The 13,053-nt window shown below is 33.7% G+C and overlaps 1 protein-coding gene across 3 annotated transcripts in view; it reads right to left on the bottom strand.

Annotated features, from left to right (window-relative positions):
• Positions 1–13,053, bottom strand: part of CPS1 (carbamoyl-phosphate synthase 1) — a 191,680-nt gene that overhangs the window by 102,461 nt on the left and 76,166 nt on the right. The gene's annotated exons all lie outside the window — the stretch shown is intronic.

The raw sequence follows: 13,053 nt of genomic DNA, 5'->3' as shown, positions 1-13,053 counted from the left end.
TGTTTTGTTTTGTTTTCTTGGAAGAGGAACTGAAGCATGCAGATACACTGTCTATTCTAAGTTTACTTGTAGAGTTGTTGACAAGCCAGAAATACTTCACTTTAGCTGAAATGTTATATGTCTATCTTTCCCCCTTTATCATTTTCTAGCTTTGCTCAAGAACAGCTTTAAGGAAAGTTCATGAGTTTGCAAATACATTGTGAATTGTACCATACAGCTCATCATCACTCTGAGATTTACAGCCAGAAGGAATCTTCAAGATTATCTATCAAATTGTGTTCTGCAGAGCTCTTGTGTTTGATGGAGTTGTCCTAAGGGTTGCCCTCTCCATGCCAGAATTATGTTCATGAAGAAACCGAAACTTTATCATTCTCTTAATACTGACACAAAACCAAGCACTGTGGAACATTCTAGAAGTATATTGTATTTTACTTTTTATTAGAGTTAATTATATCCATGTCTACTTCCTTCTCTATACTATGGCATTCAGAATTGAATAACTTTGCCATAATAATCTTTGAGCCAGGGTCTACCAAATTCTTAGCTAAGAAGAAGAACAACTGGAAAAACATCTAAGAAGCAGACATCATCTACTCCTTATAAATACTCTAAATTCTGTTGTTGAAACCATTTAAATCTAACTCTCAATTTCCATAAAATTCAGGGGAGAAAGAAATGCTTTCAACTACACCTTGGGAGACAAAATATAGACTCCCTAAGAAACTCTATAGGACAAGCCTAATTAGAATGTGATTTTTAGAAATTCAACTATAAAGAAAAACATATCTGAAATAATTGAGGAAATTAGAATCATAAATTGATATGTGATTATATGAAGTGTAATTTTTTAAGATTGATTTTAGGATTATAGTTATATTTTTAGTCATTGCCTTTAAAAGATATACACTGTAATATTCAAAGATAAAATAGTATGATATCTGAGATTTGCTTCAAAGTAATCAGCAGTCAAGGGGATGGACAGGGACATAGAGAAAAGAAGTCTGGCCATGAGTCAAATTTCCTGAAGTAAGGAATATCACTGGGCTATTCTTTCTGGAAGGTTTAAGTGTAGTCATCGAAGACAAAAAAAACAAAAAACAAAAAAGTACTAATTCTTCATTTTACTTCCCTTACAGTTTTAGGACTGAGGCCAAAGTGCCTAATCCTTTTAAATCTTGCCACCCCACCTCCACTCCCATTACACATACACATACACATACATACATACATACACACACACACACACACACACACACTTTAGTAGGCAGCAGAAACTCCACAAATGATTTCTAGACCTTTGTTTCTATGCTCCTCTTGCTTTATAACATGCACTAAACTTTTCAAATGTTAATATGAAGAAAGCCCGTTATTTTTCTATAATAATTCTCTCTGTAGAAATAAGACGCCTCTTTTAGACCCGAAGCACCCGAGTCTCTTGTTATTAGAATGATTGTGTTCTGCAATGTAAGATAATGTCTTGATTACCTTTAAACCAATATACTATATTCCAACATCTTGTTTATGTGTGAGTGTGTATACATATTAACTTACATTTACACACAAAACTATGTTAATATTTTCCATTAAAATTGATGGGATATGTTTAAGATGTTCCTCTCAACAGATAATTTTATTAGTTTCTTTTTTAAATCAGAGGTACAATATGTGAATTTCAAGTTTGTATTTCTGAGAAAGATTGAACAATGTACTGTACTGAACATTTTGTGTGTGTTTGTATATGTGTGAGTGAGCATATACATGTGTTCCTGAGCAAGATTAACCAAAAATATCTTGTCCTTTACTTGACTTATAAAATTATCTTTGAGTTAAAGTTGTATCTATCTCCTTCGACCCAGGGTTTGAAATCTCAAGCTTGACACTTTAAATAGTTGGAGTTTGTCTTCATTAAATTTAAAAATATTTTAGAATTACTCAGCACAAAGGAAACCACAATTATTTATTTATTTATTGTGAGTGATGACCAGACTTCTATGGAACAGATGATCTTACACAGAAGTCTGAATTCTGCTTCTGTACCGAGGAAATCAACTTACATGTCACTTCTGATAACATGCTATTCTGATTCTAAATTTTTTTTAATTTGCCAATTTTTGTCTAATTATAATTCAAGACAGAAGTTGAAGATTTTAGAAAGTAAGAGTGATAGTATTCCGTGCATTTCCAAAGATTATTATAAGCTATTCAAATATCTCTGCTAATGGGTCTGAGTAGAAGTGTGTTTGTTAGGAAAACTCCCCAGGTAACTCTGATGTGTTTTATTAGGTGAAACCTTTGGTCTAAGTAATGAAAATTTACCATCAAAATACATTTTCTACTGGAAATACTGTTTTTTAGTTCTTGAGGAAATCATGTGTAAACCTTCATGCTTTTACAAAACGAAAAGAAAAAGAAAACATTTTTAGATAAGATGTAACTTTGATAGAACCTAAAACAACTGTATTTAGTTGGCAAAATTTGGGCGTAAATTGTAAATTTCACTTGTTTTCTGTGTATCAGTTTATCTTTGCTACTCTGAACCATGCTTGCTTAAGATATTACCTTGGTTTATATTTTTATTTTGCTTGTCTCTATTCTCATCTGAGAATTTCGAATTATCCGATATCTGGGTTAGACACTTTCTAATCATTTTAAAGAAAGGTAAAAAATAACATAAGAAAATCAACATTTGTGAGCCTATTCCTTTAATTCTGTTTGGTATTTTTCTCACTCCCTTCATGAAACTAGTTTTGTATTTTACTTTCCATCTCTATATTTGAAGAGACATTTGCTGTTGCCTGAAATAGTCCCTGAGATTGTGTTCAATATGTCTTTTTGCTGCTTTAATTATATTTTTGGTTCTTTTGGCAGTTTTTATAGATCTTCCAATCCTCTTTCCTACTACACATTATATTGTTACAAGGCCTCTGTTTATTGCTAAAGTACTCTTTATATTCCTCTTAACTACACTGGCCCCTGATGAATTTAAAATGATGAGTGCCAGTTGACTTATCTATGAATTGATGGATGAACTCTGAACAAAGAGCTATTATTTGGAATCCTTTCTTCTAACTAACAGTTCCCCAAATGCTATTTCATTCCAAGGAGTATAAAAGAAATCACCTTGTTACCATCATAAGATATTTTAGTATCCTCAGTCCTAGTTGACAGAGGTCTGCAGGCGAGGAATTAGATTATAACATTAAATTATAATTTAAGTGCCTACTGCCAGAGCACTTCACACTTTGAAAAGGGGAAATACAAAGGAAATCTTAATGAAAAGAAGTGTATATTCTTGTAGAATGTCAGGAAAAGTAACCAAAGGATTATATAAATGTGAGTCCTATAAAATAAAGGACCTTATCATGACATGATCCCTATGTGTTTAATAAAAATGTATATGCCAATAAGACCATTTAGACATTCAAGTCTCAGACAGTGAACTCCTACCAGGTGTCAAGCACCTTGCTAGGCTCTGTAGATAAATGGATGAATGTCTCCAGTCTTCTCGTTTAGTAAAAGGCCAGATAAGGGAATGGATTACAAAACAGAGAAAACTTCAGTAAGGATATCACTGAGGCATCACTAAAACACGTGGAAATGCAAAGATAAATATTTTTCCCTTGAGAGATTAAGCTTTAACAAAAGAATTTGCCCTTTCTTTTCCACTGATGTTTTAATCAATAAAAATAAAAATTTCAATAAAAAAGCTTGCCAAATTTCAAATTTAAAATCCAAAATTTAAAGATTCCTTCCTCTTGGCTTAGATGTCATTTTCTCGGAGAGGTCTACCTTGACACCCTCATTTAAAATTACAATATGTTCCCCAGCCCTCTTTGTCCTTGGTCTGCCCTTTCTTCATAGCACTCATTACCTTTTAACATACCATCTAGTGATATATTTATTATCTATTTCATCACATTAGAAAGTGAACCTCATGTGGGCAGAGTATTGGGTCTGCTTCATTCACTATTGCACCTCCAGCCTATATCGGTGGCTAGCACAGAGTAGACAAGTAATTAAGCTTTGTCAGATAATCTACTGACTATTTAGCAGAATATTTCTAAATGATTAAATAGTGACTTTGATAAGAGAGGAAAAGTTATAACAGAAAAAATATACAAGCATATGCTCTCCTACCCACACCCATCATCCTGATTATTTCTTTCAATGCTGAAAATATTAAACACTTATTTTTTCATCTTACACTGCATAAATTTTTTATTCTAACCATGTTTCAAATTCTTAATTTACTTGTCTTATTATTGGTGGGATTGTTATCTAAAATGTAGATATCTAATGCAATGTTTTTTCTAGCAGTGGTTAGCCTTACAAATATTTTAAAACCTGAAATATTAAGTTTCTTGGAGTCTCCATCTCTCTCTCTCTCTGTCATATTTTCCCAGTATATCTTGGAGTTACAACTGTCCAGTCACACCTGGTGCTACAGGCTAGTTACTTAAATAATACTCCAATTAAAAATAGTTCTACCTCATCACATAGTATCTAATAATGATAATGGCTATAATTAATAAATAGTCACCTATTTGCTTTTAGAATTAACTTCACACTATATGAAATTGCATGGCCACCCAAGACAAAAATCCCATCATCACCTACTATTGCCTCCTAAATGTTCTGGCTGTCTCCAATCTCTCCCTGCTTCTACCCATCCTATGAAGTACAGTCAAGGTTTTCTTAAACATCAATTGGATGACACTAATCCCCAAATTCCTCAATTCACATTCAAAGTCCTTTCATCTGTCCCGCTCTCTATATGGAATACCTTAGATTCCCCACCTCTCTTTGTCAGTCCTTTGTGCATAAATGTCTTCCTTGTTGCCTTTTTATTTCCTGGCAGTGCTTCTTAGTACCCATGGTATGTACGAAGTCAGAATTAATCACCGATTTTCTTGTGCTTCCACTGACTGCGTTTGGTGTATACTGTTGTGTGTTACCTTTTAATTGCTAACAGTATTTTTCTACCGTACTAGATTCTAACTTCTCAGTGTTGCATCTAGAAAGCACAATGCCTAATTCCATGTTGTAGCCCCACTGAAATACCCCACTGTTGTCCACACAGTAATGTTCTCACTACACAGTTGGTGAATGCATAGAAAAGTACTTCATTATGTGACATTAGCACGTGACAGTGCTGACACTATGGTGTTTTCAAAATAATTCTTTGATGCTCACTGACTTCTGGTTATTTTACCGATTTTCATCTTCTCCTCTTGAAAGCAAAGACAAAAATTTCACACACATATAGTTCATGCTAAAAGATAGAAGATGAAAGTAAGGAATGAGTTAAGGCTGGGTGGCAATTACTGCCCAAAAGGTACCCTTAGGCTTTCATCTACCAGTCAGGTGTCATATAAGTAATGTCTTCAGAAGAAGACCCTAAAAGGTGATTTCTAAATGTCATTCTTTAGGTTTCCTCATGAATTGTTTCTATCATTAATATTAATTATCTATGTTATGTAGAAATCTAATCCTCCATCACTAGGGAAAAGAATAAAGCTGCATTAAGTATATAAAACCCAAGCATTCTCTTTTTCTTCCTTTACTTTTCATCTAAAATGCTTGCCAAATTTTACTGTATGTCAGCAATAAATTTGTTTTAATTCACTGATGTGGTTTCACGCTTACAACATTACATTTCTATACCAAGTCCCCAACTATGTTATAACTAATAATTATCCCATTTTCTCCCTCTATTAAAAATACCAAGGCTATTATATTTTTATTGTTTTTGTTGTTGAGGTCTACGTATAATCCTGGTACATCTTTGGCATTCAATAAATGTTGGTATAATTAATTTTGGAAATAGTAACTAAAGATAATATATACTTTAAGCTTTCTCTAGTGTGAGTTCAAATGTTAAAATGCCTCCCTTAATAAAAGCTGTAATACTGATATTTGGATAAAGTAAAGCATTAACATTTCTTAAGCATGTCTGGTAGAAGTAGATTGTCATGTCACTACCCTATTTCTACCTTCTGCCATTACTTTACTGATAACCTATTAAGACATAAACTGGGTTGCATAAATACTTATCTATGTTTATTAAAGTCTATATGTAGTTGTACAAATAAGTTGAGAATTTGGATTTGAACAATAAATTCATACTGTTCTGGGAAAGGTATCTTACTTCAAATAGAATTATGAAGCTATGTTGAAAAAGTAGGGATTGGGAGCATGTTGTGTCACCAAGAACTCCATTCTGATCAATTCCCTATGACATCCTTAATAATAGTTAACATGAATGTACTGAATACTATCTTTAAAGCCATTAGTGGGTTTTCTTATCTAATCTTCACAAAAAAAAAAAGAAATGTAGGTAATATCGAAATCTCCATTTTACACTTGAGCTAACTGAGCCTCAGAGAAGTAAAGATCATTCTACTAGCAATTGGAGGAGCAGCGGTTTCTGAACCCAGTCTGACTTATAACCTCTTTTTCTTTTTCTAAGCTTACTTTTATTTCTGCTTTCCAATTTCTTAAGTGAGGATAAAAAGAAATTTAAGCGGCCTGATGCGGTGACTCACGCGAATAATCCCAACACCTTGGGAGTTTGAGACGGGTGGATCACGAGGTCAGGAGATGGAGACCATCCTGGCTAACACGGTGAAACCCCGTCTCTACTAAAAAATCCAAAAAATTAGCCAGGCATGGTGGTGGGCGCCTGTAGTCCCAGCTACTCGGGAGGCTGAGGCAGGAGAATGGTGTGAACCTGGGAGGCAGAGCTTGCAGTGAGCTGAGATCCTGCCACTGCACTCCAGCCTGGGTGACAGAGTGAGACTCTGTCTCAAAAAGAAAAAAGAAGAAAAGAAATTTAAGCATGAACTCTATTTAAATTTATTTATAAGAGCCTTAATTCAAAATTGCCATGGATAAGCCACAGCAGGCCCAGGTCAACCAAGACCTACCTATCTATAAATCTGTAAATTGTCAGAGTGAAATGTCAAGTCATTAATTATCTGAGTCATTATAATCTGAGGAGAACCAGCAGGTTTTGAGAACAGTTTGCACTGATCCTAAGTCTTTGAGTTCTCAAGCTTTGAAGATTGTTAGAACCCTAGATGCTGGGATGAATAAGGAGATGGACCTCTCAGTCCCTCCTCCCTTTTCCCCAGTGATGGAGGACTCAATTTCTAAATAACATAGATAATTATTCATATTAATAATGGAAAGACTTGCTGCCCTGCTGTGAGGAGTGAGGTCAGCAAACCATCTCCTGCTGTCAAATTGTTCAGGGTCTGTCTTAGCTGTAGAGGGCTGCATTGCCCCATGACCTTCCTGGAATACCCCATGGCCAGTGATTGAGTCAGGCCCAGACAGAAAGGCTCAGGCCCCGTCCAGGGAAGTCTGGTGGGCAACAGCTTCCTATCCAGTTGGCCACTGCTTTATCAAAACTGCATTACAGTTTAGTTCTCTGTCCAGTTCCACTTTCTGAAGCTTCACAGAGGCTGATCCCTAATAGACAGCATGCTCCCCAAACATCATCTCAGCGTTTGTTTACAGAGAACCTAACTCATGCTAGGCACTTAAACCAAATGATCAAAGTCCTTATGCCAAAATTAATGGTACTTCCAAGTTACCTGATGTTCAAGAGTGGAGGCCACATGTGAACATTCACTTAATTTGAACAACTAAGCACAAGTTTAGCATGCAACTGCCTAAAATAAAATTCATACAGAAAGAGAGATTTTTCTGTACTTTCTAAAAATCTTACTTTTTATGAGATTTTGTTTGAATCTCATAAAACACACAAATATGTTTAAATTTTTGAACCAATATGTTTAAATTGTGGCTACAATTAATAACATTATCTCCACTTTTTTGGAATTATGTTTGCATGTTTTTCTTCCCCCACCCATGTAGTTATATTCATAAAACATGTAAACATACCCCAAAGAAATAGGCCAGGGATTGTAGCTAATATGGATATCAAGAAAAATGCCTTAAGGCTAGTTTCCACTAACAGTCTGGCATTTTTTAGTCTGGAGCCTACAGGTATTGTGAATCTGGGAGTCAATCAGGTTATAAAATAAGTAGTGAAAAATTGTGTTCTCTTGTTACTTCATATGCATTTAAAAATTAAACATTAAATTACTAGTCTCTACAGCCTAGTAATACTAAATATTTCTTTTGTTTGCAAATCTATTGGAGGAAGATTCATAAGACTGTAGATTTCTTCACACACAGTGTTTAGAAGGACTAAAACTGAATTTTCTTGTGTATATGTAATTGCTCCATGTTTAAACTTACTTTATAATTTTATTTAGTATTCCTACTTCTAAATTAAACTGAATTACAAAAATAACTATATGATCTACATTCTTATATTACTTTTATTTTCTATTTCTTTATTTTTATTTTTATTTATTTATTTATTTATTTATTTATTTATTTATTTATTGAGATGAAATCTCTCTGTCACCCAAGCTGGAGTGCAGTGGCATACTCTTGGCTCACTGCAACCTCTGCCTCCCAAGTTCAAGCAATTCTCCTGTTTCAGCCTCCCCAGTAGCTGAGATTACAGGTACTTTGTGCCACCACACCCAGCTAATTTTGTATTTGTAGTAGAGATGGGGTTTCACCATGTTGGCCGTGCTGGTCTTAAGATCCGCGTTCTTTGGCTTCCCAAAATGCTGGAATTACAGGTGTGAGCCACCATGCCCGGCCTCCATTCTTAAATTACTTTTACAATGAGCATTCTAAACTAAATTTAATGTTGCAATTCTTAATATTTGTAAAGTCTGAGGATTCTTTCACAAGTTATAAGTCATTTTTAATGAAAATACATTTTTGTGAGGGGGGGTTACACATAAGTAGAAATTCCAATAAACTCTCAATGGTTATTTGTTGGTTTGTCTGCTGTGGATGTTGGAATTATTGTTTCACCATTGTCATACAATATTTCAATTTTCTAATGATGTTACAAAATAGAATACTGTAAGATCTGAAATTTCTCTAAACATCTCATCTCTTTTAGGGGTTTTAAATTTTCCTCACAATTAAAATTCATTGTAAGCCTACATTTATGGGTCTATTTTCCTTTCTTAGTAAGATGATTGATTAACTTTATGGGATCACAAATAAGTGACTCCAATTTCTCACTTTAATACTCTCAGTTTGAGATTCAGTTTAAAAGGGGAGATGTTTCAAAGTCTTTTCCAGAACAGGAATAATGCAACAGCTATTAATGAGAGTCACACAGCTACATTCCCCTTGAAAGGGGTTTGAACATGTGTCCCTGGTGCTATGCCAAACTGATCTAGAGGGCTTAGTCTTAGGAAGTAACAGCCAAAACTCAAACATAATTTATAATTTAATCTATAAAAGTTTTTGAAGCAGCCTAGTGTTTATCATTATTGTTAGGTTTTCCTTTGCATTCAGTATTATGCTATTAAAAATCATCTACTCATTGTTCATGTATTATTTCCAACCCATCAGCATTCTGAACTAATTCTAAGGATATCGATCCTTTACTTTGAACCAGTTTTCTTTGGGTCTTTTATATCAAGACGGAAAACAAGTCAAAATGAGACTTTTCTTGCAGCCTAAAATTGCATTAGGTTTTTGTATATGTGGAACTTACAGGACTATAAGAGGAAGAAACACATTGAAACTGAAAAACAGCGTGTTATGTTACAAACAGATGACAATATTTAGGTTGAAGTGGAAGAAATATGTCAACTATAAACAGCATTGCCCTAAAATGTCCTATTTGTAGAATTGTTGACAGCCATATAAAGCAAGAATCCTTACTTATTCTTTGTTTTAAACAACCTATTCTCAAAAAAAGAAAAGGAAAGGAAAAATTAAATTTGTGTTATATTGCGATAACGTTCACTATGTAAATGAGCTCTTCAGTAAGCAATAAAATAACAGCAGAAGAAATGACTTAGAACATTCTGAAGCCAGGTTAAACAAAAACTATGGCATCAGATATACAAGTACAATAACAAAACTTCAGATTAAAAAGACCCATCTGTTGTTTGAAGCCTAATTAAAATTCTAACCAGATTTGCTAATGTTTATTTTGTTTTATGTACAAAAACAGGCAACCATGTGTCCTTGTTTTAACTGCAGCACTTACATATCTGTAAAATGGGAAGAACAGAAATATTTCTTCTCCTGGATAAGAGACTCCACCAACTAAAATGTTCTGGATGTAAAGCCTTAAGCTAATTCAGCAATAGATTTCATAAAAGGTTTAAAAAAAACACCATTATAAAGTCAATAATCCCCTTAAGCTAGTAGTAAAAATGAAAATAATTTACTCTGGGATTGCTGTATTGCTGTTGAATCATTTATCTACGTAAATTATTTGCACATCAGAAAAAGTATAAGCCCCACATGTTTTTTTTTCCATCTTCACCAAGGCCGAAAGCTATATAACATACTTGCCTTCTGGCTCACCTGATGTTTCTTAGCTATTAGTATGCCTCAGTACTTATCCTCTTAAAAAATAAATCTGAACTAAGCGCTGGAAAGTAGAAAGCCTAAAGCCAGAATTTATTTTGGGTAATTATTGTGCAGATAATATGGTAAAAAGTTACAATCAAGTAAATGAAATCTTATTTTTTTATTGTTGGAGTTATACTATTAAAATACGGATATTTGAAATTTAGAATTTCAGTACAATTTATCTTTGAAATATTTCATGAGACTTCTCTGCAGTTACAAGGCCTAACACTTCAAAATTTTGAAGCACTGTAACAGCAGTAATCGATTAGGTCTTACCACATTCTAAGTTAATAATCTTACAACATTCTAAGTTAATATTAAGTCATCGGTCTTTGGTTAAACATAAGCCAACATTAGGGAGACAAAATCACAAGGTTAATTTACTTGACTACTTTTATGTTTGAACATTAATAAACAAAAGATTTAGATTCATGAATCATTTTATTCTAATAAGGTTTTTCATTGTAAATGAAATATAGCACTTATAAAAACTTCATTACAAAGTATTTTCATAAAGTGTAGGATTATTAATATGCCTTACTGAGCATCTGCTATGTGGCAAGTTGTTCAGAATCCTGGAGGAACCTACATATCATAAGCTAATTTTTACTGTATGGTGATACATTAAAATGGTCTTATATTTCATTCTGCATTATAGAAGAAACTTAGAAAAATTCTTTAGTAATGTAGCAACCCTATTGATTCATTTACAAGAACTTCAAATTAGTCAATTACCTCCCTGTGAAATTTAAAAGATCAATGTATAGCATTTAACAAGTTGAAAAAAATAAAAAGAAAACAGAGTAGCCTTGAAAATATTTTTATAAGTTAAACTCATTTAGATCACATGAAGAAAATCAAATGGAAGCTAAAGATCCCTAGGGCTGAGGAGCCTAACACAAACTTTGACCTTGGCCCGTGCAGCTTTCTTCTGGCCTCCGTTCATTGCAAATGCCCCAGGAACTACGAGTCACATCAAGGGCAGTCAGTATAGCATACCAAACTCCTCCTGAAGGCTCGAAGTAAATTCTAGCATGACCATTGCCTAAGAGATATTGAAAACTTTCTACAGCACCCTTCAATTTTTGGAACAAGTTGGAAATACGAAGAAAATCTAATAGAAATGTAAAGGCAGAGGAATAGTCTCCATTTCCATAGCAATAAGACCTAATGTCACCTCTAGATCATCAGAAAGTCTGGCTAGACATGAGCAAATTGGAATGAGGGAGAGGAAAGCATAGGTCAAGATTAGTACTAGTCCCTTAGGCAGTTCTACAGCCAGAATGCTTAGCTTCTGACCCAAAGCTGGGACTGGGGTACTGAGTGATATGCTTAGGGCCTAACACCCAGAGAGGTACTCCATGACACTAACAGTGACAGCCTCCTTAAATTTTGCATCTCAGGTATCTATCTCACTCACTTAACCTAGTTTATGACATTTAACCTATAGTTTTTTCAAGGGTTTTATGTCAAGAAGCTCATAATTTCGAGGCATTGTTGGTGACAAATAAATGAATCTATATTTTAGAAAATTGGGGATATAAAAAATGGAGAAAATAAAAATGTTCAAAAGAAAGGCCATCTCCCAATTAGAGAAATATTGCACGCCAAAAATATGTAAAGTTGTCCATCAGGCAAACTAACTCTGCAACAGCTTATTTGGGACTGAACCCAATTAATATTTCAAAAATGTAGATTGCCATAGATGAAATCCAGTCCTAAAAATGTGTCTATATGTAGTAAAAGTCCAATAAAATAGTTATTTTTAAAAGTGTGTGATAACCCTATCCCCACTCTTACATCTAATGTGTACAGAGGCTCCAATATAATAATGAGTTATATTTCCTGTGAATATCTTTAAAGCTACTACAATATAAGTAAATGATTCTAATTGTAGGAGTTTTTATAGTTGCCAATTTCTAATCAAATGACAATAGCTCCTTAAGACTGAACTGAATAGATACTTCTATGTCAAAATCAGAATATAAAATCTTACAAAATGAATGCCTTTCAAAAGAAATAATGATTCCCAGTGCTTATTCGTAGCTGAAGTATCAGAGAGGACACTTGGATTGTTAGATTCCTAGCTTAATTATAACACAGGTCACCATTGTTAAAAAATGGATGGATTAATGTTAGAAGGAGTACTTATTGAACACTTTTCTATTCATAGGGAACTTAACCTTTACAATTTAATACCTTTGATTTCCAAATCCATTTACAAGTAAAAATAAAACTATTTAGTCTTGATGACTTTCCCAGATTTGAGAACTCAGAATTCTTAAGTCTGTAAGTTTCTTGAAATCAGAGACTATCCTCTTATGATCCACTTACTTCTATTTATCATTCTTCCTGTATACTCCCATGGTAGAGGTTCCATGTTTATTAAAGAATAAGTGAATGAATAAAAGAATGAATGAATGAATGAATGAATGAAATAGGTTATTATGGTGTCTATTCTGCCTTTTGGAATTAAATTTGCCATACTGAAAAAAAAAAAAAAAGATTATTTGCTTCATTTTCCTTGAGTCTGATTTATTATAAGAAATATCTTCTTAGAGATGTTTAATATAAGACAAA

Source organism: Piliocolobus tephrosceles, chromosome 11 (assembly GCF_002776525.5).
Source record: "Piliocolobus tephrosceles isolate RC106 chromosome 11, ASM277652v3, whole genome shotgun sequence".
In the NCBI taxonomy this organism is placed as follows: domain Eukaryota; kingdom Metazoa; phylum Chordata; class Mammalia; order Primates; family Cercopithecidae; genus Piliocolobus; species Piliocolobus tephrosceles.
This window is presented reverse-complemented; position numbering and strand designations above follow the sequence as displayed.